The sequence below is a fragment of the Psammomys obesus genome, unplaced genomic scaffold (genome assembly GCF_907164565.1).
Source record: "Psammomys obesus unplaced genomic scaffold, mPsaObe1.curated_primary_1811, whole genome shotgun sequence".
NCBI classification, from domain to species: Eukaryota; Metazoa; Chordata; class Mammalia; order Rodentia; family Muridae; genus Psammomys; species Psammomys obesus.
Window position 1 is genome coordinate 20,755,526 of NW_026592510.1, and position 25,609 is coordinate 20,781,134.

General features: G+C 43.9%; 1 long non-coding RNA gene across 1 annotated transcript in view; it reads right to left on the reverse strand.

Annotated features, from left to right (window-relative positions):
• Nucleotides 1-2,090: 2,090 nt before the first annotated feature.
• Nucleotides 2,091-25,609, reverse strand: part of LOC129681894 (uncharacterized) — a 33,215-nt gene continuing 9,696 nt past the window's right edge. Inside the window, exon 3 of the long non-coding RNA XR_008720892.1 lies at nucleotides 2,091-3,344. This is a non-coding gene — a long non-coding RNA (uncharacterized LOC129681894). The remainder of the gene's footprint in view (nucleotides 3,345-25,609) is intronic.

The following is a 25,609-nucleotide window of genomic DNA, read 5'->3' on the forward strand; positions in this document are numbered from 1 at the left end:
AAAAAAATTAAGTGGGGCTTGCTTGCAGTTTTACAGACTTAGTCCATTTTTGTCATGGCAGGCATCACGGTGCTGGGATGGTAGCCAGAAGCTACATCATGATTCATAGGCAGGGATTCGGGACTTGGCATAGGCTTGACATGAACCCACCCCCAGTGACATACTTCCTCCAATAAGGCCACACCTTCTAACCCTTTTAATTCTTTTCAAACAGTGTTACTCCCTGGGGACCAAGAATTTCAATACATGAGTCTATGGGGGCCATTTTCATTCAAACTATCACACCCATGCTAACTTCTATCCACACTCTAATGACCAGAATTTGGACAGGTACTCTCTCCCTCTCTCTCCTGCCTGTCTATTTTATCTTCCCACCTATCTGCTTACTTACCTATCTTATTACCATTAGTTAAGCAATCATGTGCCAAGGAAGAAAATGAGAATGGATTTGAATGAATAGCAGGAGGTTTCCACCATCGTCCATCTCTCCTTCTTTCTTGGTAATAGAAGCAAATTCTATTTAGGAGAGCAATAGCTTCAACTGAAGTAGAAAACTCCCTTTCTGCTGTGTGTGGTCACGTGACTATGAGTAGCTGAAGGGTGAAATTTCTGAATGGGATGCTCGAATCAAGAGGTGCACTCATGTAGTCCTAGCACTCAGAAGATGGTGGCCGGGGAGACTGTATATCCAAAGGAGCCAGAATTGGTGTGTTGACAAGATAGAGCGACCAGGTGCTCATTGCAACATCAGTTACAATCACCAAGCCATGGAAGCAATCTAAGTGTCCCTTAATCAACTAATGAAACAAATGTGTTAGCTACATATAGGACAATACCATGCAACCCTTAGGGAGAAGGCAACACTGTCATCTGTGACCACATGGGTGGGACAGAGGACCTTATATTAAGCAAATGAAGTCAAGCACGGAGAGACAATGTATGGTCTCCCTTTTAGGTAGAATTTTTTTACATTTTCACTTGTCCGTGTGCTTGTAGTGTAGCGTATGTGTGTGCACATACCATAACATGCATGGGGCTGTCAGGGGGCGATCTCCGTGAACTGGCTCTCTCCTTCTACCTTGTGGGTTCCGGTGGTTGAACCTGGGTTACTAGGCTTGTCAGCAATGCCTTGACCGCCAAGCCATCTCCCTGGCCCTTATGTAGATTTTTGAACAGACAGTCTCATAGAAACAGAGAATATAATAACAGGGAGTAGGTTTTGCTGACCTACCGCTAAGCATGGCAGCCACAGCTAAGAAGAATGTCTTGTAGCTGGGAATGGTGGCGCCCAAGAAAGCTCTCGGCGCTCAGGAGACAAACGCGGGAGGACGGCTGCTAGGTTTGAGGGAAGTGAACTTGTCAGATAAAGCAGAGAACAAGGACGCCTGTGAGGACCCAAGTTGAGACCCTCAGAACCCACGTGGAAGCCGGGCAGTAGCAGTCACCTGCGATCCCAGCACTCAGGACGCAGAGAAAAGAAATTCCCCGCGGCAAGCTCTCGTGAGACCAGCCGAAACTGGCGAACTCCAGGATGGATGAGCGACTCCCCTCCCCCGCCCCTCCCTGCACCAAACAGAAAGAGATGAAGGAAGGCTAAAGTCAACCTCTGACCTCCACATGTATTCACACACACACGTACACACATCTATACACGTGCAAAAAAAAAAAAAAAGTATTATCTATTTTTCTGTTGCGAAAAGGACAGACTTTATTTTATGATTCTGGAGACTAATCCCATGACCACAGACATGCCAAGCAAGCGTTCTCCCACCAAGTGACATTCCCAGCAGCTGGAATAGATTTCAGCGTTCTTATGACACACACACAGACACGTTTAGGTGAGGTGATAAATATGCTAATTTACTCCTCCACAGTGAATCCATATAGCAAAATCATATTGTACCCCTTAAATAAATACATAATTAGTATTTTCAGTTATCCATTTTGAGAAGGAGTGGTCCAGGCTGGTTCTTAACTAACAACCTGCCTGTTTTAGTCTTCATAGTGTTGGGGTAACAGCAAGAGTGTACCACACACCACACCTGGATGCTTTTTTTTTTTTTTGGAGAGAGAGAGAGAGAGAAACATGCTGATCTCCTGTAGCTGGCTCTAAACTTAATACATGGCTGAAGATGACCTTAAACTCCTGGGATTGCAGGCATACGTGGACCACCACGCCTGGTTCATGTGGTGCTAGTGATTGATCCCAGGCCTCATCACGCTAGACAAGCGAGATACCAAGGTTGCGACATCCACGCCCAGCATTTGTTTGTAATACCATACTAGAAATGCCTTTCCAAAGGTGGGTTTGGGCTGGGGAAATGGCTCCGTGAGTACAGCACTTGCCGTGCCAGTGTGAGGACCAGCGTTTGGATGCCCAGCACCTCCGTGAACTCACACCTGGCATGCCAGCACTCAGGAGGTAAGACTGGATCCCCTGCACGGACTAGGGAACTGGTGAGCTCTGGCTTCAAGTTGGAAACTGCCTAAAGGTGTAAGTTGGAGAGCTATCCGGGAAGATACCAGACATTAACCTTTTTCCACACACATGCACATGTGTATGAGACATGGGAAGACACATGCATGTGTGAACACATTAATGCAAAAAGAGAGAGAGACAGAGAATAGATGGCGCCCTTTAATACAAGCATTTGCTCTTCCTGAGAGAGAAAGAATGTCGCCTGAAGTCAGGGGAAGGGTTAGGCAAGAAGCAGTTTGGACAGAACAAAACAGCTGCCATAAAACCTATGTGTTAAGCCCTGCCAAGCGCCCACAGCTGTTCCAGAAGCTTCCACAGAAAACAGTGCAGGATCATGGTTTGTTATAGAAAACACTGCTGTGGCCCAGTCTCTAAGTGTCCCTCACTTGCCCTCACATACATCAACAGATTCCCCCGTGTCTTTAGTTTCAGATGGACAAAAGGGCACTGACTGTAACTCAAAAGGACTACATAGTATTGGTCTTTCTGTTTTGTTTATTCACTGGCACAAATCCTTCTGCTGCAGACAGATTCGGATACTTCGGCATGGTTGAGTGCTTTTCTGTGTTCATGAGTGCCTGGGGCCTGTCTATTGTGGGAGGCCTATTGATTTCTACTAGAAAGGAGCAGAAGGAAGGCCGATCCTCCCAGTGTCTCCCCTACTACCACCACAGAAGGGATTCGGTAAGGAAGGCAAGTGACAGGCAGGGCCGTGGATGGCTGTGTATTCTGTCGCAGGAACCTCAGACCTGCTTGGTGCCCTCCACCTCACCAGAGCATCTTCGATGTGAGGAAACAGCATCTGGAAGCAGACCCCTCCCATCCCTCAGCTGCGGTGCTGGAAGTCGATCCAAGGTTCTGAGGTCTAAGTGGAAGAGAAGAGGGAGATGAGAGCCAGGCAACAAGAAAAACCCTGTTTATAAAAAAGCTAGCTGCTGCAGAAATGGGCACAAACCCTAAACCAGGAGCAAGTTTAACATCAAGCCACAAGGGGCCATCAGTGTGGTTCACTGGGTAAAGGGGCTTGCCACGAAGCCTGACAGCCTGAGTGTGACCCCAGAAACTCTTCACATGCACTATGGCATGTACACACACACACACACACACACACACACACACACACACACAAACGCAAAACATTGTTTTGTTTTTAAAGAATTGAGGCATGGAGGAAGGGAGCTAAAAGATGCGTTATATCTAATTTTTAGAGTATTAGGCTATTATCGCCTTCCTGCTTTTAAAGTCTGTATTTCCTACTATGCTAAAGGAACCGGTGGCTCTGCTGTGGCTGCCATGTCTGAACACTCCCCAGTGCTCTCATCTGCCTGAAGATCAAAACTCATTTATTCTTAAAAGATAAAGTTCCATTCAGTCAGGGTCTAGGAGCATGGGGGAGGGTACTGAGAGAGGGAGATGAATTAGAATGATGTGTATGAAAAAGACACGATGAAACCCAGTGTCTTTTTGAATGGTAACTTTGAAATGAAAGGGGCTAAGTGATTAAGAGCACTTGCCACTATTCCAGAGGGCCCAGAGTTCAATTCCCAGCACCCACATGGCAGCTCACAACAGTCTGTAACTCCAGTCCCAGGGGACCTGGAGCCCTCTGCTGGTCTCTACAGGCACTGCAACTCTCCTTGGTTCATGGGGTTTCTGTGAGACAGCAGAATTGGGATAATAATGATTGATCTCTGAGACCCAGCCTCATGGACAGTGACAAATTTCTACTCATGCAAGGCACAGATAAAAACAATTACATCGGCATCTCAGTCCCACCTTGGATAATCTTTTCTAGGTAAATAAAAAACCGCTAGCTTTGACGTGTATTCAAGCAAAGTAGCTCTTGCCTAGAGTATCAGCACTCAGGATGATTACAAGTTTGAGACCAGCCCAGGCTCTATAGTGACACCCATCTTGGGGAAATCTGCTGAAGACACAGTTCATTGGATAAAGCACTTCTCGAGCACAGATGAGGAACTGAGTTTGAGTCTCCAGCGCCCAGGTTAAAAAGACAGACACCCTGGTGTGTTCACCGGAACTCCCAGTGTGCCTACGGGGAAACAGGAGGCAGAAACAAGAGCCACAGATATTTTCTATGTAACCCCTGACTGAAAATCCTGACACTTCCCACAGGATATATTGATATCTAAACCACCTGCATCAATTCTTACCTGTTCTCCCTGTGTTCTGATTATTTTGACATGTCTTGTATTTTCAGTTATCTATTGTTAGGCACATGGGGCTTAGCTATAGCTTTAAGGGAGAAAGGGAATTTGAGTATAAGACCCCGAAACTGGGTTTCACCTGATTTTAACAAGCAGAGCATCCTAAATGGCGAAAGAATGGACAGCAAAGGAGGGAAGGGGAAGGGGTTGGAAAAATCGGATATGGCATTGTTAACTGACAATTGCGTTGACTGCCCCTTTTGTGACAGAGCCTGCTAGTGCCATGTTGGTGCGACACTTAGCCACAGCATTACCGAGGTACTTCAGCAGAGTAACAAGCAAGGTCCTCTGGCAACTGACAGAAACAAGTTAACAGTGCAGATAAATCCAACACAAACCAGCGCGTTAGATGGTATCAGGTGGCTCAGGGCACGTCCAGGAAAGATGAAGAGCCACATCTGGAGGGCACAGAGCAAAATCTCACACTCACTGATCCTGTAAAGTCCCCAAGGCCTCTATTACCAGACAGAAAACTCTTGTGCTATCCTATGGCCCTTTGATCTTGGAGCAAGCGAAAGAAAATATCACCCCTGCTTCTGGACTGGAGGGTCCTTTAGGAGGATGTCACCATCCTCATGTTCATGTTTTTAGCACCTATTTATGTATCATGTGTTTGTGTGTGTGCCCAGGCATGATCATGTCACAGCTCTCATGTGGAGGTCAGGAGGCAACTTGTGGGAGTCAGTTCTCGCTTGTGAGTACCAAGGACCAAGCTTAAATCATTATACGTGGCAGCAAATGCCTTTACCTGCTAAGCCATCTCGCTGCTGCCCTGATCTCTAATTCTTGATGTCATTGGTTATTGAGTCAAAGCCTATTACAGCCTACTGCTGAGCTATCGGCCATGACTATAACCCAGCGCCAAGGGAAAGAAGAGGCTGCTGCTGTATTAGAAGTGATTGTCTCACCTGGAAGATGATGAACCTTTTCATTTTCTTTACCTTTTTTTTTTTTTTTTGAAACAGAGTCTTGGTATATAGCCACAACTTGCCTTGGACAATCGTCCTGCCTCTGCCCCACAAGTGGTTGTATTTCAGGTATCCACCACTCTACCTTGCATAGACAAGGCTTTGAACTTTGTTTTTATTTAGTATTTGTTAAACACAGGAAATGTGAGCATGCTTCATACTTACAGGAAGAGTGTATATACAAAAATGGTTAATGCTACATTGACAGGGGTTTGCAGTTGGAAGAGAGTAAAGTTTTATCTTTATGTTATTACAGCAAGATAATCCCAGAAAAATCTATGTGTAAGAACACGGCTAAGCCCCAGAGACCTAACTAAAGCTACCTGCATCTCTCCATGTAAGCGACATGCTCAGAACACACATACAAAATAGAATGGCTTAGACCCTGGTCAACTTCCACACATCACTTCATGGAGAGAAAGAAAGCAAGTCATGATCTTTCCCTATCTTTGGACCATTGAACACTGGAGTGAGGTAATTCTTTCCTGTGAAAGGTGGGTAGGTTGTTGAACTGTGCTCTGAAAGATGCTCACTGGCACCCATCCTTGATGTACACCCGCTTGATGGCAATAGGACACCAACCTCTCCTCTCTGAGGCAAGGAGACCTCTCTCTAGACATTGATAAGTGTTTCCTAGAGGGGAAATCCTCCTGGGTAGCAACTACTAGAAACAGAACAGCTGGCCTGTAACTGGAAAAAGGCTTGACTTTGTTCTGAGACAGGAAGGAGAGAGAATAATCATTACACAGGAGCAGACTTTCAGAAGCAACAACCCACCCACATATAAAACCAAAGGAAAACACCCAGGGCATGTCATGGGATGTGATGATAATGATGGTGATTATCAACCTTACCCTCTCAGGTAAGTAGAGACCACAGTTGTTTCTTTCATTTGCATCTCCATTTTTGACCCCCTGAGATGTCAAAGGGGGAGTGGTGATGACTGGCAGTCGGCTTCTTTCCCATTCTCACTGTGCTCTTGGGACAGCCAAATGAAGGCTGTCCCAGGCAAGCCAGGTCAAGCTGGTGACCCCTTCAGAGCCCAACAATGTTCTAATGCAGTCGGGCTTCCCCAGACTTGGAGAAATTCCCCCAGTATTAATCACTTCATCACTCGTCCCTCAGAACCCTCCTAGAATCTCTTTCCTTTCATTATTGTTCCCAAAAGTCTCGGAAAAGTGAGTCACGGTCGACTTTAAATTAGTTCAAGGGTTATGGGCTATTTCAAGCAGGAAATATGTCTTCTATTTATTTTTCTATCATTTTGGTTTTTGTTGACATATAAATTCTACAAATTTATGGGACACAAAGTGATGTTTCATTATGTAGATACCCCTGCATAAAGTAATGATATTCCAGAGTTTGTACCATAAATCGAAAGAGGGAAAAAGAGATTCCCCAGCCTCACAAATGTGAATTTTTCTCTAACTAATTCACTAAGAAGAAATTAACGTCCCTTAAAAAAATTCTTCCCCTTCACTAAAGTTAAAGTCTGAAGTAGATTATGGTGCCCCGTCCTCGCCATCCTCATTTCCTATTTTGCTCACTTTCATAAAGCCTTGCTTCCCTCACAAGGAGGCTCGTTTCCCCTTTTCTGCAGCTGTGGTCTGGAACATCCTCCACTAGGATGGGTGGAGTGGCCACAAACACTTCTAAAACTGGACTAATCCAAACCCACTCATCTGACCACTCTGATGTTTTGAAGTTTTGAAGGGTTAGCAGAACACAGCAGAACTTTGACAGAATGGCTATGCACAAAAACGAAAGCAAACGTCTTGAGGAGACACCCAGCTTGCTTCTGAGAAGTTGCTTCTCTGGATCCCAGTGGATGGTATAATACAAACTGCTTGGCTGTTGCCAGTCAAGGAGCCTAACAGAAACAAAGTTTTCCTGGATACAGTGGGCAGTCAAGGCAATTGGGACAAAGACACGCCTTATGTTCTAGTTTGCCTTCTGTTGCTATGATGAACACCATGACTAAAGCAACACGAGGAGGAAAGGGCTTATTTCATCTTACGCTTCCATGTTACAATCCATCACTGAGAGAGGTCAGGGCAGGAAGTCAAGGCAGGAACTGGTGCATAGTCCACAGAAGAACTCTGCTTACTAGTTTGCTCAGCATGCTTTTTTATATTGCCTGGGCTTGCCTAGGGGTAGCATTGCTCCCAGTAGGCTGGGCCCTGCCACACCGATTGCCCATCAAGAAAATGACACACAGATTTAGAGAAAGGATAATCTGAAGAAGGTGTTTTTCTCAACTCACGTTCCCTCTTCCCAGATGACTCTAATTGGTGTCAAGCTGACAAAACCCAACCAACACAACCTGTTTCACATCTTAGGTATACCGACTGTAAGAAGAGCACCTGTCCTGTAAGATGCTCAAAATCCATTCAGGGCTTCAAGTAAATTCAAGTCCCGGAGACACAGCGTGACACAATCTTCTAAGTTTCCTTTCAGCTCTGGATCTTGAGTTGTTTTATTTTTCCTCACAGCAACCAACTACTGAGGATTCCACATCTCTTTAATGGTCGTTGTTTAAAATCAGATCACTCTGCATGCCAAGCCTTTAATTCCAGCCGCTCCGGCTTAGGTCGTGAGCTAGGCTCACTTTTGTGACTTAAATTCTTGCAGAATCATGAGGCCCCGTGGGGATGGAGACCAAGCCAGTGAGAGTTGGTGTCAATGGGTTAGAGGACTTAGAGATGAGCCGTGTGGAGACAAGGCTGAGTTGCTTAGTCATCCTCTTGCATCTACTCCAAAACTATAAGAATAAATTCTATTTGGAGCCACCAAGTGCTAAGGATTTATCTTATTTATTTATTTTTGAGACAGGGTCTCACTCTGTAAACTTGACTGTACTAGAACTCAATATATAGACCGAGGTGGTCTTGAACAGGTAGCCTGTCTCTGCCTCCCAAGTCTGGGATTAAAGGCATATGCTCAAGTACTAAGAATTTAAATTCTGAATGTTGTACAAATGAGTGTGCTCTAGTCCTCAGAAACAAAACGACTTTTCCTGCTTAAGATACTGGTCCAAAGTTATAGCAAAGTCACACAAAAAGGGAGAAACAAGACCGCTGAGAACTTTTAAAGTCCTACTCCAGTTACCAGGCTTAGGCCATTTGTATATGAAAGCTCTTATTCTTTTGAGATGAGTATTATCTGACCCAAAGTTGTTACAATGTAACAAGAACCTCAGCCTTTATCCCTATTGTGAACTTGGTACCAAAGATCTACTACATGTAAATATCTCCAGTGGCACACATCTAGTCAACACATCCAGGCCTTAGGGGAAGCAGGTTAGGCATGCCGCTGTGATGGTGTTACTCCCTCCCAAAAGATTCTCTCGCTCTGATGTTCACCTCTCCTCTCTATGAAACTTCACATTAAGTGGGTACAAGAAACAGTAACAAAATAAAATATAAAGCAACATTTTAACATAAGCAAGAATCATGTATAGCTATAAATCTACACCCATATATTATGCTGGTCTAAAGGCATGTCAGTATATTTCAGGGACTTAAAGGGGTTCATAATAATACAGAGGATACCCAGATGTGGTGGTGCTCATCTTGAATTCCAGCACTCATGAAGCAGAGGGCAGACCATTATCTATGAGTTGGAGGTCTGCATGATAAAGCACCAGTCCAGCCAGGGCTACAGAGTGAGACCCTGTCTCAAAGAAAAGAAAGGAAGAAAAGAAAGGAAGAAGGAAGGAAATGCCCAGTAAGGTATCTCAGTAGGCGCTTGCTGGGCAATCTGAGTTGGTTGCCAGGACCCACATAAAGGTACAAGAAGAGAACCAACTGAATCACATACAGACACGGGCCACACTGATGATACTATCGATATAAGAAAAGAGAAGAACGCCAAAAGAAGACCTCAGTTTCCCTGGAACTTTGTGACATTGCAGGTATGCCCCCCCATATTTCATAGCAGGTGTATCAACTGAGGAGAACAGATATATAACTGATGAATAGATTATAAAATGTATATGCAAAAAAAAAAAAAAGAGAGAGAGAGAAGCATTGTAAGTAAGATGTGCTCACAGTGCCCTAAAATTGTATGCATCTTCAGGTAAACATGGAAAGTTTTGAGGGAGGTGCTGGGACATCTTGGTGCTGTGGAGAGAGGTTATGGATCCTGAACAATTTTGAAACTATTAGCACTCTATTAGCGATAGATTGTTTAGAGCCTTACTAAGAGAAATCTGGATTCTCAAATACACCCAGCCTAAAAGATTTAAGATTAGTGGCTTTTGTTCTGAGAAATAATTTCTGAAGTTATAGCAAAAAAAAAAATTTCTATCACAGTATATAAGGGCTGTTACAGAGAATATTAAAATTCAATCACAAAGTTAAGTTCTTAAACTGAATAATGATTATTCCTTCCCTAATACACACACACACACACACACACACACCTCTTTCTATAATGCTATCTTTTGAAAAAACCCACTAGTTTTGAAAAAAGATGGCAGCTTCTCAAAGTATGATCTGAAGACCACCAGAACCAGCTCTGAAATCCTGAGACAGATCAGGGACCACACAGACACTGAGATAAGTGTCTGTGGTTGAAGCCTGGAAGCTGAGGTTCACCCTCCTCAGGATTCCTGGAGTTCTTTGTGTCTTTCTCTGTTATATCATGCACAGCCCTCTGCTTTGTGCTTTAGCACACGTGTGCTTCTGATATACATTGACACAGAATAAACATTACTGCTCCAAAAGTGAGCAACAGCTGGACAGCAAGGAAAGAGAGCGGGGCAACGGGATATTCACCAAACCACTCAGCTCTACGCCTGGCGTCTGGGGATTGCTGTGGAGTCGTCTGTGCTTGCAAGGTTTGGGTAGCTCTTCCCTTCTGCCCTGTTGTTTGCAGACTGTATTTCCCTGTCTTGGGCTGGTTCAGCTGTCCTCAGTGGGTGTTCAAGGGTTGTCACATCTCTCATCATCCCAAGTTCTCCATTACACCTTAGATTTCACCTTCCCAGCTCCATGTGATAGCCTTTCGGGGCCTACCTGCAGGAACTCTGACCCTGATACCCACTGGTGGGTCTCTGTGGCTTTCTGGAACCTTGCCGCAACTCTTTGATCTCCATGGTTTTCGTATTTCGTACTCACAAAACCCAAACCATCTGGATGACCTTGCTAAGTTTTTTAAACAGCTTGAGACGTAGCCCGCCTGCCGTTGGACCAAAATTACAAGGGCCTCTGTGTGCTGTCTCAGAGAAAACACTGTTTTTTGAGCAGGAAACACCTTCAGCATTATTCTCTCAGGCTCTGTCCCTTCAAATGAATATCTGATTTTACAGGTTAGAGCTTTCAATGGGTAGGGTCCTTCTCGTTATTTCAGAAGTTTCTCTTCAATGTCACCATAATAGCTTTAGCAATTACACATTCTTTGTCTTCCTGGTCTACAACTTTAAACTCATCTATCTTCCTTCTTGTGAAACTTCACAGTTTTCATATCTTTTGTGCTCTCTCTCTCTCTCTCTCTCTCTCTCTGTCTTTCTGTCTCACTCACTCACTCACTCACTCACTCACTCACTCACTCACTCACTCACTCACACACTGTGTACCTGAATAAGAGCAATAAGCATCAGTTACACCTGGGACTGAATGATACACTCCCATGAAATTCATTTGCCAAACAAATTATTCCACTATTTTTTAATTTCGCCCCACTCACGTTCCCAAGACATAAGCACAATAAATCCGGACTCTTTGCCAGAATGTAACATTAACTGTAGTCCAGTTTGGCCTAGAGTACTCGATCCCCTCTGGAGCCTCAAGAGTTAGGTTGCCACTGTCTGCATTTCTCTAAGCATTGTATTCTTCCAAACTCTGACCAGAACAGCCCACTACATTCTGCTTACAGCACCCTAGAGTTTCTGTAGCCTAAGTTTGCAAAACCTTCCGCATTTTCCCTTCAAGCCAGCCCCAAGGGCTTAAAGACCACATGATCATGTGGTCCCATTCTTGGGATCAGTTTTCCTTGCTGCTGTGATAAAATACTTGACGACAGCAACCTAAGAAGGAAGGCTTTGGCTCACAGTTCGAGGGTGTGAAGCCATGGCTGCAGGGACATGAGGTGCCCAGTCACATCACTCCACAATCAGGAAGCGGAGAGAAATGGATGCCTCGCTTCACCTCACCCTCTCCTTTTTATTCAGCCCACACTTCCAACCCATTGGAACATTTGGGGTGTACCTTTCCTTTCTGGAAACACGCTTATCTGACACGCCCACAGGCGTGTTACCATGGCGATTCCAAATCGAGTCAAGTTTATAAAGGAAAATAACCACCATAGACAGCATCTCCTCCCTGCTGTAGGAGCTGAAGGTGGTGAAGGCTGCGTCTCCTTCAACAGTCTGTGCTCTTTTAACATGTTGATTTCTGTAGAGATGTACACTCACATTTGCAATTATGCTTGTTTCCTTGCATTGCAATCTGATAAAACCCAAAAGGAACTAATTTGTTCGAAAGACTCCTATCCCAAAGAATCACTTTAAAATCTTATTTTCTGTGGATGAGTGTTATGCCTGCGTATAAGCTTGTGCAGCACATGCCTCTCTGATGCCCACAGGGGTCAGAAGAGGACACTGGATCCCCTGGAATGGAAATTACAAACGGTTGTGAGGTACCGTGCGGGTGCTGGGACTCAAACCCACGCCCTCTGCAAGACCAAGCGCTCTTAGCCACGGAGACGTCTCTCCAGTCCTTGCAAAGAATTGCTTTAATCAGTGTTTAAAATGGAAAAGGTTTTTTTTTTTTTTTTCAATTTCTTGTCTTAAACAAAAAACAATTATGGAAACGCTCCTTTGCCAGGATACTTGGTTAAAGGTGGAATTGTTAAGGCTGGTAAGATAGTTTATTGGCTAAAGTGTCTGCCAGGTAGGCATGAGGACCTTAGTTTAGCACCCACATGAAAGCCAGGTGTGAGGCTGCTCACCTGTAACCTTAGCACTATGTGTGTGTGTGTGTATGTGTGTGTGTGTTAGAAGTACAAGTAAAGACAGTCAGGTCCCAGAGCTTCCTGACTGGCTACTCCAGCTAGCTGGGGCGCTCTGGGTTCAGCAAGAGCCTACCTTAAGATAACATTCTAAAGAGGAAGACCTGATGTCAGCTTCTGGCCTCCACATAGGCCCCCGCAGATGCGTGCACATACACCTGCAGACGTGTGTAGGAAACACATGCACACACACATCCATCAGACATGTCACACACAGACACCACCCCATACACAAATTTTTAAAAACTGGAGTTGTTTGAATTCAAATAGACCTAAAACATTATTACAACGAAAATAAGCCACAAATAATATCCATGAAGGACATAGATACAAAATACTTATCATTTAATAAGTATATAAATTAATAAAAACAAAAGATTTCTCTACAAAGCAATCCTAATCTCTTGCTTCTTGGGGCTAATGCCAACCACAGAGGTATTGTTACTTCCTCCTCCTAGATCCCAGGTCCGGGAAAACATGGTGGAAATGCTCATGTGAAGAACTATTTAGCTACACAGAATTACACACCAGTCTGCTTCTGCACCCTTTCTGTTGTCTCTTGATATTTTATTGACCATATGACTGTGAAATGAACTGATTCCATATCAGACCAGGGGAGGTGGGGATTACACGGGATTTGTTGATGTATCTGAGGAAAGTGTAGCTTCCCCCGCTACTGGTTAGAATGTTAACCCTCTGTCGTGCTGACAGATGTTTCCTTCCCTGCTGTGTCTGGTAGAAAGCTCTGTGGTGTCTTTCCGGCTCGTGTTCTTCTGAGAAAAAGAGTCCAGGAGCAGTGTCACAGCACATTCCCCAGGAAAAAATAGCCTGAGAATGTTTATGATTAGGCCTCCTGGAAAGGATGACTTCCATTTTTATCCTTGACATTTATTCCTAACATATCAGTCTGGAGGTGGCAGGCCATCAGCCATCTTGGGGTTGATCTCACTGTTGATTTTGGACCTTTGAATAAGAGATGCTTTTAAAAGTCACATCCTAAGACCTGGGGGATGTAGCCCAGCGGCACTGTGCTTGCTTAGTGTGTGTGAGGCTGGGCATTCAAACCCCAGCACCATCAACAGCATGAAAGGACAGCCGCACTTGTGGGCTGGAGGCACCGAACATAAGGTAGAAGGCACTGTGCCTGCATCACTGTTCCTGGCAGGAGGCAAAGGAGAGGCTACATCAGTGCGACAAAGCACAGAGAGGAAAACAGTCTTGTGGGAGCAATTCCGAGATTCATTAATGTACCTTGTCATTGGTTCTAAAATAGAAGCAGCAGGAATTATTCTGGGCCCCTCTCTAGAAGCAAATAATTACTCCCTGGGAAAGGGAATTCAAATGTGGCTCCTATAGAAAGCACATTAGCATATGTAAGCCACAATTTTAGATTAAAAAAATTCCCTGAGGACGGAGGAAATAAAGCATAGAATTAAAAAAGAAAAGCTATAGGAATATAAATGTTTCCATTTTTCTTTGTTTCCCACTTCCATGCCCACAATTACTTCTCAACTCAAAATGGAAGTGACAAGCTTCACAAATCAAAATAATATGGAAGGGAACCCTATTCTTGTTTGTAAGTAAAATGCAACACCTAGGATGATAAAAATACCAATCATTTTGAAATTCAGTTGTAAAACTACCAGAATAATATGTCTATAGTATGCTCTGGTTTATTAATAAGGATCTAGCAGCTGTTCTACTAAGCCATAGCTTTATAGTAAATTATATTTAAGCTCTCTACAGCACTGCAAATGATGTGAATATGTGACTCTCCAACCTGCATCCTGAACAAAATTCTCCCACTGCTACGATGAAGTTTTAATATGTCTTCTATTGTGTAGGCTTCTTGAGAAGGGCAGGCATTAAGAAATTTCATGACTGCTCAAGTTTTGTCAGCTTGACACGAGATAGCCATTTGAGATGAGGAAACCTCAGCTGTGGCGGGGGGAGCCCCTCCAGATTGGAATGTAGGCAAGCGTGTGGAGAATTTTCTTGATTGGTGTGGGAGGATCCAACTCACTGTGGATGGTGCCATCTTTGGGCAGGTGGTCCTGGAGCTTATAAGAAGCAGGAGGAGCGAACCATGCCAATAAAAAGCATTTCCTCATGGTCTCCACTCCTGCTCCTGCCTCCAGGCCCCTTCACTGAGTTCCTGCTCTGACAGAGAGCCACCTGGAAGTGTAAGCTGAAATAGCTTTTGGTCATGCTGTTTATCACAGCAACTCTAAGACAATGACTATTTTTGTCCCCCTAGAATGACTAAACATTTGACGGGACTATGATCATGGAGTTCTCCGTGGGTGTAACCATTCATAAAAAGTGTCTTGACACTTCTTAGGAAATAAATTGGGACTCTTCTGATCTCTTCATCTTCTAATCTCTTGGCCCAATCTCAGTGCCACCCTACAAGTTGCTTCTGAATTAGAAAATCATTGCACTCATGACCTGTGACTGTTGGCGTGGGTGCTTGCACTGGTCTCACATTACAGAAGCATCTGTGGGAGAGCTGGGAACTGGGGGTGCACGGGAGTGGTGAGGCTCTTCCGGAGATAAAGATCCAATTTATCTCCATCAATGGCTACCTATCATGAATGAATACTCTTTGTAGACAGCCCCCCAGTATGGACTCATACATAGATTTTTTCTCTCGAGTTAATAAAGTATTTCCAGTGGGTTCTAAAACCTATGCTTCATGGCTCAACCAATCAAGAATACAGAAAGAGCATATTAAGTTGATGACAGGTATGCCTGGCTCTCAAGCCACATTTGACAATAACCTTTGGAGATCTTAGTTTGTTTTGCTTGAGAGATGCATGCATCAGGCTAGTTTTTGTTTGTTTGTTTGTTTGTTTGTTTGTTTTAATGTGTCTGAGTGTTTCACCTATATGTATGTCTGTGCACAACATGCATGTTTGGATTCTCTGAGACTGGAGTTAAGGCAGTTAAGAGCCACCATATGGGTGCTGAGAATCAAATCCAGGTCATCTGGAAGAGCAGTCCATACTCTTAACTGCTGAGCCATTTCTCTAGCTCCCTAAGGAGCTTTTATAAATGTCAAATTCAGAACACAGTTCATGCCAAAAAAAAAAAGCAAACCATTTGTAGTGGGAACCAAGAATTATTTCATTTTTATCACCACTACGAGAAAAAAAAAAAAACATTAAATAAAACAGATACCTCATCTCTCTGGTGATGGAAATATTACTGTTTTCTACATTTCTTTGCAATATTAGCCTTTGCTGTAATTATGTATGGCTTTTGTGGTTTGTAAGATAATCAATACACTATACCTTGACAGAGAAACTTGCTTTAATTTTTTGAGAATGTAAGCAAAAGTAATGACTAAATTGACTAGTTTTCTCAGCACTTTCATGACTTTATGGCTGAGCCCATAAACTCTGGGATATGGGAAAACTGCCCCTTGCTTAGAACATGCTAATGACAATCACACTACAGTGGTAAAATGCAGAGAGAGTTTCCAAGGGAATGCAATGAACACTATATAAAGAGTGAATAAATATTTGGGCATCTGGTGAGTGACAGTTGTGGGGACATGACATGCACATATGCCTGATGTAGAGTCATGGCTATGTGACTGGTTCAGATATTGCTTGTATAACGGGAAGTTCCTGGAGAGTGTTTTGACTGAAAAATGAAGATGCAGTACACAGGCAAAGCAAACCATAAAAAATCTCAAAAGTAGTATCTAAAAATTATGACAAGAGTTCATCCATCAAACCGAAAATATAAAAGAAGTCCATGGAGTTTGAAAGAGAAACTGGATTTTGGAGACAGATGTCGAAGCGCTGAATGTCGCAGGGAGGGAGAAGAAAATGATTCTAGAGTGCAGGGATGACTGAAGGAACTCATGCGGAGAGTCTAAGATGCGTCATTCTCAGCTTATGAGGCTAAATTAGTGTCTGATTTGTATGAGAAGATTCAAACACAAAGAGACAGATATGTTTAGAAGCTGACTGATGAGGAGGCTGTAGGCAAATGAAGTGTATTTCCTGAAGACCAGATTTGTGCCATTCATGAGAGACAGCTAGCTTGGAAGCAACAAATCTTTCCAAGAGCCATCTGGAAGAGGAATAGAACTTGGGTAGAAGGAAGCTAGTGATGGATTGCTAGGTGTTTAGGCAGAAGGAGCTGTAAATGGCCAGCTGGGAAAGACATCCATTTTCCGGTGTGGAAAAAGTGAAAAGAGAAGGACCCACAGGTAATAGGAATTCTCATGAGACTCCGTTGAGAAAAGGGTGACTCAAAGAAGCCATTCATTGATGATGTCAATCAAATAACAACTTTCATGCCCTTTCCATTTCCTCTCTCATCTTCCCAGTTTCAGCTTGAATGGCATGGAGAAAACTTTGACTGAGATATGGAGGGAAGATACATGCCATGTGGCACAAGGGAGAAGCTGACAGTGTCTTGACATGATACAGGGAACTAAAGGAGCCTTCAATTAGGACAGAGGAAGAGGAGAGATTATGGGGACCTTAGGAACCAATGTGTTCACAGTTAGATCATGTCTTATGTTTGCTAAGCACTTAGGTTACAGAAAAAGAGTTTTAATGCTCATGCCCAATCATTTCACCATAGAGCAGACATCCTCCTGTATCTCTGGAGTCCAGTGCCATTTTCAAGTTTGCATCATTGTCTTAGGGTTTTCATTGCTGTGAAGTGACACCATGACTCTTATAAAACATTTAGCTGGAGCTTACAGTTAAATGATAATGGCTTACAGTTCATTATCATCATGACAGGAAGCTTGGTGGAGCACAGGCGGACATGGTGCTGGAGAAGGACCTGAGAGTTCCACATCTTGATCCACAGGCAGCAGGAGACTGTGTGCTTCTCTGGACATAGCTTGAGCATAAGAGACCTCAAAGCCTGCCCCAGCCTTGACACATTTTCTCCAACAGGCCACACCTTCTAATAGTACCACTCCCTATGCGCCGAGCATAGACATGAGTCTGTGGGGCCATTCCTATTCAAGCCACCACAATCACTTTTTTCAGGTTCACTCTAGCTATGCCAATCTCAGGCTTTCTCAGGCAAATCTGGGGTAGGAGGAAGCCTCCATTGTCCTACAACCAAAATTCTTTTTGCTGTTTGTAGGTTGTTTTGTTTGTTGTTGTTTGTTTTTGAGACAAGATCTATTCTGTAACTCTGCAGATTAGGCTGGCCTCTGTAGATCCACCTGCCTCTGCCTCCCAAGTGCTGGGATTAAAGGTGCATGTCTGGTCTATCTGCAGAGGAAAAAGGGCTCTGTGTTCTCTCATGCCACCTTACCCTTGTGAATTAAAAAAGTCCGTGGAGGTGTCCTGGGGGAAAGCTGATGAGTCATCCAGTAAATGGCTGTGGCACTCGCTTAAAGTGGCTCTGGCTCTCAACCCAGCGCGTTGGTCACCACATGCTAATGTCCAGTACAGATCTGTTTTCCAGAAGAGTACAGTCGAGTAGAATCACCTTCACGTGTAAACACACAAGAGTTCTGGAAGGTTCTGCTCCAGCCGTCAGGGAGCTCCAGCAGCTGCAACAATACCGCACCTGTGTAACACTATGTCTCTGAGGCCCAGCCTGTCATGGGCCTCAGCCACGGCCTTTTTTTTTTTTTTTTTTTGAGACTCAATGAACCTTGTGCCTCTCGAGGTATCTGCAAATATTTTTATGACTGGGTGTGTGAGAAAGAGGCCTGGGTACTTAGAGATGGCTATGGCTCACTGGTCTTTGGGGAGCTCTGGTGGTTAACATAAGAAAACTGGGGCACTTGCTCCCCATGGGCACTGAGGGGACTGAGCAATGGTGATGCTTCTGTGCCAATTCCCTGGACAGTCTCTCGACACTGGCAGGGTGGGGGTGGTTGGGTATCTAGACTTATTACTGTGTGCACTGAAGGATTTTCGTAGCATTTCCTGGTTATACCTACTAACTTCCAGCAGCACCGACACACACGGAGTTACAACAACCAGAAAAATCTCCATGCCCTGGGGGTGCGCTAGCCTACTGTGGGTAAGGCCCTAGATGCAATCCACAGGACTTCAAAATAAAAACATCTCAAGACAACCAATGTCCCTGCCAAAACTGGCCCCAACCTGAGAATCATGGATGTAAGCGGAGCTCTGATTATAATGACTGTCCTAGTCAGGTTTCTTTTACTGTGTCGAACACCAGGACCAAAGGAAAGTTTGGGGAGGCCAAGATTTATTTCCTCCTACAGCTGACAGTCCATGAAGAGAAGTCAGAGCAGACCCTGAGGGCAGGAACCTGAAGTAAAACTAAAATAAGACATGGAGGAGTGCTGCTCACTGGTTTGCTCTCATGGCTTGCTCAGCCTGTTTTCTTATATAACCAGGACCATCTGCTCAAGTGTGGCACTACCCACAGTGGCCTGGGCCCTCTCACATCAATCATTAATCAAGAAGCGCAGGCTGGAGAGATGGCTCAGAGGTTAAGAACACTGTCTGCTCTTCCGGAGGTATTGAGTTCAATTCCCAGCAACCACACGGTGGCTCGCAAACATCTACAATGAGGTCCGGTGCCCTCTTCTGGCATACATATGTACATGCAGACACAACATTGTATACATAATAAATAAAAATTAAAAAAAAATGCCCCCACCAACTTGCTCACAGGCCAATCTGGTGGAGACACCTCCTCCTCCTCTTCCTTCTCCTCATTATCATCATCACAATCATCACCATTAATTCTTCTCTCATACATTACATCCAGACCACAGCCTCCCCCCCCCCCGTCTCCTCTCTACCTCTCCTCTCCCCTAAATCCACTCCTCTTCCATTTTCCTTCAGAGGAGGGGAAGCCTCCCAGGGATATCAACCAAACATGGCATGTCAAGTTACAACAACACTAGGCACATCCCCAAATATTAAGGCTGGACGAGGCAACCCTTATCCAGGGAGGAAAAGGGTCCCAAAAGCAGGCAAAAGAATCAGAGACTGCCCCCACTCTCATTGTGTCCCACAAAAACACCAAGCCACACAACCATAACATATAGGTAAAGGACATACATCAGACCCATATAGGCTTCCTGATGGTTGGTTGGTTCAGTTCTCTGTGAGTCCCTACAAGCCCTGGTTAGTTTGTTCTGTGGATTTTCTTGGGGTGTCCTTGAGCACTCTGGTTCCTACAATCCTTCTTCCCCCTCTCCCACGGTATTGCCTGAGCTCCACCTAATGTTTGGCTGTGGGCCTCTGCATCTGCTCCCATCAGTTGCTGGATGAAACCTTTCCAACAATGATTAAGGTAGACGCCAGGGAGAGAATTCTTTGATTGCAGTTACCTCTTCCCAAATGACTTGTGTCAAGCTGAGCAAAATAAATAAATAAATAGATAGATAGATAGATAGATAGATAGATAGATAGATAGATAGATAAATAAATAAAGAGAACCTGACCAGCATTGAATTGTTTGACTCTTCTGTTTTGTTTTATAGACATCTGTACATCCACTTTCCTATAATAATTCTCCTGTTTTATATGTGTCTATGTGATATTTTTCTCTAGGCTTTTACAGCTAAATAGAAATTCTAGATGAGCTCTCTGGAAACTCAAGAACTGAGTAAGATGACAGATTACAGACTGCTTCAGTGTAATGTGGTGAAGGAAGAGTCAGGATAAGAAAGAATATATCCAGTCCAGATGGAGAAAGACAGAGCTTTAAAAATTTACAAAAAGAGGGACAGTCTGCTGAAAAATGTAGAGTAGGAAAAGGGTAGCAGAATGAGAAGAGTCGTCAGCTGAGCATCATGCTACTGACTTTCCAGAAGAAATGACAGCTCATCTAGAAGGAAGCCGGATGGGCCAAGCCTCAAACCCAGTTCCAGGTCTTGCTGAAACAGTACCTCCTCCAACAAAAATGGATAGGAATTATTATTATTATTTTTAATTTGCATTTATTTGTGTGTGTGTGTGTGTTGTTAACAGTTTGCTGAAATATTGAAATATCCCATCTGCCTAGAAGCTCGTTAAATAGAAAGGTAAACAATTCAAAATAGCTTCAGGAAGTCCCTGAAACTGACCAGACTGACTAGGTCTCTCCCTGCCAACTAGAAAAGCTGAGAGTCACTCTCAGCCATGTTAAGTCACAAAGACTCAGACCAGATGGGCTGTCTGGAAGGAGCAGAAACAAGACCAGCTGCCTAGGAGACACGTGGATCAGAGTCACTTAGAAAGACATCCTGCCCCTGTTGAGTTTGTGCTCCAGGCTCCCAGGTTTTATGAGCCATCATCCATGCTGGAGTGAGCCTTGGTGATGCAGCCGTAAGTAACCCCTCAGTATTCCTGTAAGTAACCCAGTAAAACTCATCGGTTGACCAAGCTGGACTTTGGTAGTTTCTGTATTTTGGTTTGTTGTAGGTTCCCTATCTCCCCAGCTTTACCACATAACAGTGTGTGCGTGTGTGTGCGCTCGTATGTGTGTGTGTGTATTTACTCATTTCAAAATGTGATTGTGAAGGTCAGAGTGCAATTTCCAAAAGCTGGTTCTTCCCTTCTACCATGTGAATTCCCAGGAAAGAACTCAGATCTTCTGGCTTGGCAATAAACTTTATCAGCTGAGCCATCTTAAAAGCCTAGGAATTACTTTTTCCCCCTACTTTCCAGAGGGCCCAGAGGGACATGGCCAGGTGCCATCCTAAGAAGAAAGCTATTATTTTAAATCGACTTATGGGGCAGGGTGGGGGTGGGGTGGGAGCCTGAGAACAGAAAACAATTACAACTTAGGAGTCTTGAACTTAGCCTGCCATAGTCCCAAGCTTAAAGACATCCCAGGGATACCAGGATGGGTGGAAGCTGACAAGCCCAAAAGTCCAGCTGCCTTAGTCAGGGTTTGTATTGACTAAAAAGAAAGTTGGGGAGGAAAAGTTTTGTTTGGTTTATACTTCCACATTGTCTTTTCTTATTGAAGGGGCTCAGGACAGGGACTCAGACAGGCCAGGAACCCGGAAGCAGGAGCTGATGCAAAGGCCATGGAAGGGTGCTGCTTACTGGCTTGTTTCCCATGACTTTCTCACTCTGCTTTCTTAGAGACCCAAGACCACCTGCCCAGGACTGGCACCATTCTCAATGGTTGAGCCTCCCTCCGTCAGCAACTAATTAATAAAATGTCTCACACCCAGATCTTATGGAGGCATTTTCTCAATTAAGTTCTCCTCCTTTCAGATAACTCTAGTTTGTGTGTCGAGCTGAAGTAAGACTTGACGGAAGATGTAAGCACTCCAGGCAACAAAAGGCTTGACTCAAACAATGGAGCATCTCGGGAGGGTTAGCCCTGCCCTTGGAGGCTTCCTAAGGGAGACTGACTCTGGAGTTCCATAGCCCTGGGCCTGAGGTCAGTGGAGGATCTACTTCCTGCTCTCCCAGTGCACTGACCCTGACGCTCCACAGGACTACTCCATGTCCTCTAGCACCACACTGGCAAACATCTGACACTTGCCAAGTGCAGCGGCAGCGGCAGCGGCAGCGGCAGCGGCAGCACATGTGCCGGGAAAGATGAGAAGCTACATGTTCAATGACCCCATGTATCCGGCAGACCAATTTTAGAGAACTCAGAAAGACAGTGCTCCAAAGATCATCACTTTTTATTTTATTTTATATTTGCCCTTTGTCTTTCTGTCTTTTTTTTTCTTCTTTTGTTATAGTTTCAGCAGTATTTTTCTTTATTGCTTAAAAAAACATTTATTTTTTTATTTAGGTGTGTGTGTGTGCACGCGTGTATACATGTATGTGCGTACATGCATTTATGGATGCTCTAGAGGCCAGAAGAGTATACTGAATCCTCCTAGAACTGGAGGTAGAGGCAACTGGGAACTCATCTACCACTCAAGTGATTCCAGAAAATAGGAAAAAAAGGATGACTCCAAATTCTTTTCATGAAGCCAGTATTGCCCTGACATCCAGTCCAGATAAAGATGCCACCAAAAAAAAAAAAAAAAAACAATTATAAATGTATCTCCTTGGTGAAAGATGCAAACATTCTCAATAAAACACTGGCAGCTGGATTCAAGATGAAATAAGCAGTTCATTCAATGTGACCAAGCTGGCTTCATTCCAGATATGCAGGGATACATACATAAATCAATAAATGTTATCCATCACATGAATAGACTCAAAGACAGAAGTTACATGATCTTCTCAGTAGAGGCGTTGCCTTTGACAAAATTCAACATCCTTCATGATAAAAGTCATGAGGCCAGGATGTGGGTGGGGAGCATACCTTAACCTAACAAAGGCTATATATGACAAATCTACAGCCAACATCATACAGATGCCCACTTTCTCCACACCTGCTCAACACAATTCCTAATGTCTCAGACTAACAACACAAGAAAAGGAAATAGAGATGCAAATAGAAAGAGAATCCAAAGTATCACTATTTGCTAATGATCTGATTCTATACATGTAAGACACTAAAGAAGTCACCAAAACAAACAAAAACAAAAGCAAACAAAACAAAACAAAACAAAAAACATTTAGAGCAGCTAAACACTCTCATGAAAATTGCAGGTTACAAAATAACCACACAAAATCCAGTAGCCTTCCTCTATACCAAAAACAAGCACACTGAAAAAGAAATCAAACCCCATTCACAAGAACCACCAGTAAAACAAAATAAAGCACTGAGGAATAAACCTTACCAAGGAAATGAAAGAGCTCTAGAATGACAACTTCAAGACACTGGAGAAAAAAACTGAAGAAGACATTAGAAGATGGAAAGACTTCCTATGCTCATGAATTGGAAGAACTAATCTTGTGAAAATGGCCATCCTACCAAAAAGCAATCTGTAGATTGCTATCTCAATCAAAAGCCCAGGGCCATTCTTCATAGGCTTAGAAAAAACAATCTCAAAATTAATGTGGCAGGGCCAAAAGCCAAATATTATCACTACAATCTTGAACAAAACAATACTGCAGCAGATATCACTTTACTTAATTTCAAATTATAGTGTAGACCCACAATATTAAAAATACCATGGTACTAATGCAAAAACAAAGACAAGTGCAATAGTACCAGGATTAGTCCATAGAAATAAAGCTACTTGGTTTTTGATAAAGATACCAAAAATTCACATTGAAGAAAAGACAGTATCTTCAAGAAACAATGCCTGGATTTCAACATGCAGAAAATGAAACCAGACCCTCATCTTGCTCCCCACACAAAACTCAGGTCCAAACACATAAAACACAAAACAAAAATCCAACAACCTCAAGATAGAGCTGAAACTGAAACGGCTAGAGGATAACTAAGGTGTTTTCTTCGACTTACAGGCACAGATAACGTGTTTTCTAAAAAGACTCCCTTAGCACAGGAAGTAAAGACCAAAAAATTGACAAGTAAGATTTCACGAAATTAAAAGGATTCTGTGGGCCCAGTGGATGAATCAGTGTCCGGAGCACTGGCTGCCCTCCCTAGAGGACGCGGGTTTCATTCCCAGCACCTACACGGAGTTATTGCACTCTAGACCTAAAAAATGAGATTCATTTTTTCTGGGGAAGAATCGCTCCTGAACACCTGAACTTGGCTGCTAATCAAGCAGCTGCCTGCCTGCCACCAGGAGCTTCTGAACTGTCTTGGGGCTGGGCCGCCTGTTGTTGGCTGCACGGAGCTTTCCCTGAGCAGCACTGTCTCGGCTGCCATGATCCTGCTCACCCGACCGGCTTTCTGGCAGGTTTCCGCCATCCGCCCTGCCTCACTCAGTACAGCAGCTTAACCAAGCTATCACTACAGGCTTTGGACCGTTTTTGTTGTTGTTGACCTTGTGTTTTTTCGGGACAGGGTTTCTCTGCGCAGCCCTGGCTGTCCTGGAACTCACTCTGTAGACCAGGCCGGCTGGGAGCTCAGAGATCCACCTGCCTCTGGAATAAAGGCGTGTGCCACCACGCCCAGTTTGTGAAGCACGTTTGAAAGCGTTGGCTCAGTACAGAAACAATTCTTTCCTTGAATGCTTTTAATCTATAGTTGTTTGACTCTCCAGGTACAAGGCTCAAGGACACTTAGACCTACTGGCTAAATTCTAAGTACTGTCTACGTCATGCTGCCTGAACTAAGATGATTTATTCATTGTGTGTCTGGAATTCAAGTTTAACTGGGTGCCCAGTATTCTTTAGAATATTTGTTCATTATATTTGGAATTTGGGATAGGAGACACTCCATTTTTAAATTGTTTTTCTGTATGTCTTTGGCACATCATACATAGATGTTTGATAACTACAATGCAAAGGCCATTTTAAGTGAAATTGATGCTATGCCACCAATCACTGCACAAGCATGTCACTTCTTTAGAAGGGATAGGTGTTTGTTTGTTTGGTTGGTTTTTGTTTTTTAGTTCCTGGAACAATCCTGTGCTTTATCCTACAAATCTACCAGTTTTGAAACATACAATGGCCAGCAAAAAGAACTTTTTGTTCTGAGCACTCACTCCTGCCTTGCTGTCTAAACAGCGCTGTCTCCTAGGGAGCTGAAACCAGGAAGCCTGGTTTTCAAGTTGCTAATGAAGAGGCTGGCGGCAGTGTTTGCCTTTGTTTTTGCTCTATTAACTGTCCATGGTAAAGGAACACTGCCACCTAGCGGCTGAATCAAGTATTCCCCCACCCCCTACACTGGAGGCAAAGGAGGAAATCCAGCTAAATCAAGTGTGAAGATCTGCAAGCGTGGGTTCTGGTTGCTTCCACTTAGCATTCAGTCTGTTAACTTTAGCAAGCTAAAGGGAGGAACAGTTATTTACCAGTAGTGCCGGAACATTCTTTTTTAAAAAACAGTAAGGGGGCGGGAGTGCAGAAGAGACAAGGCTCCACAGGTAAAGGCACTTGCCACAGAAGCCTGGTAGTGTAAGAATATGAGTTCCATCCCTGGAACTAGACACACACACACACACACACACACACACACACACACACACACACACA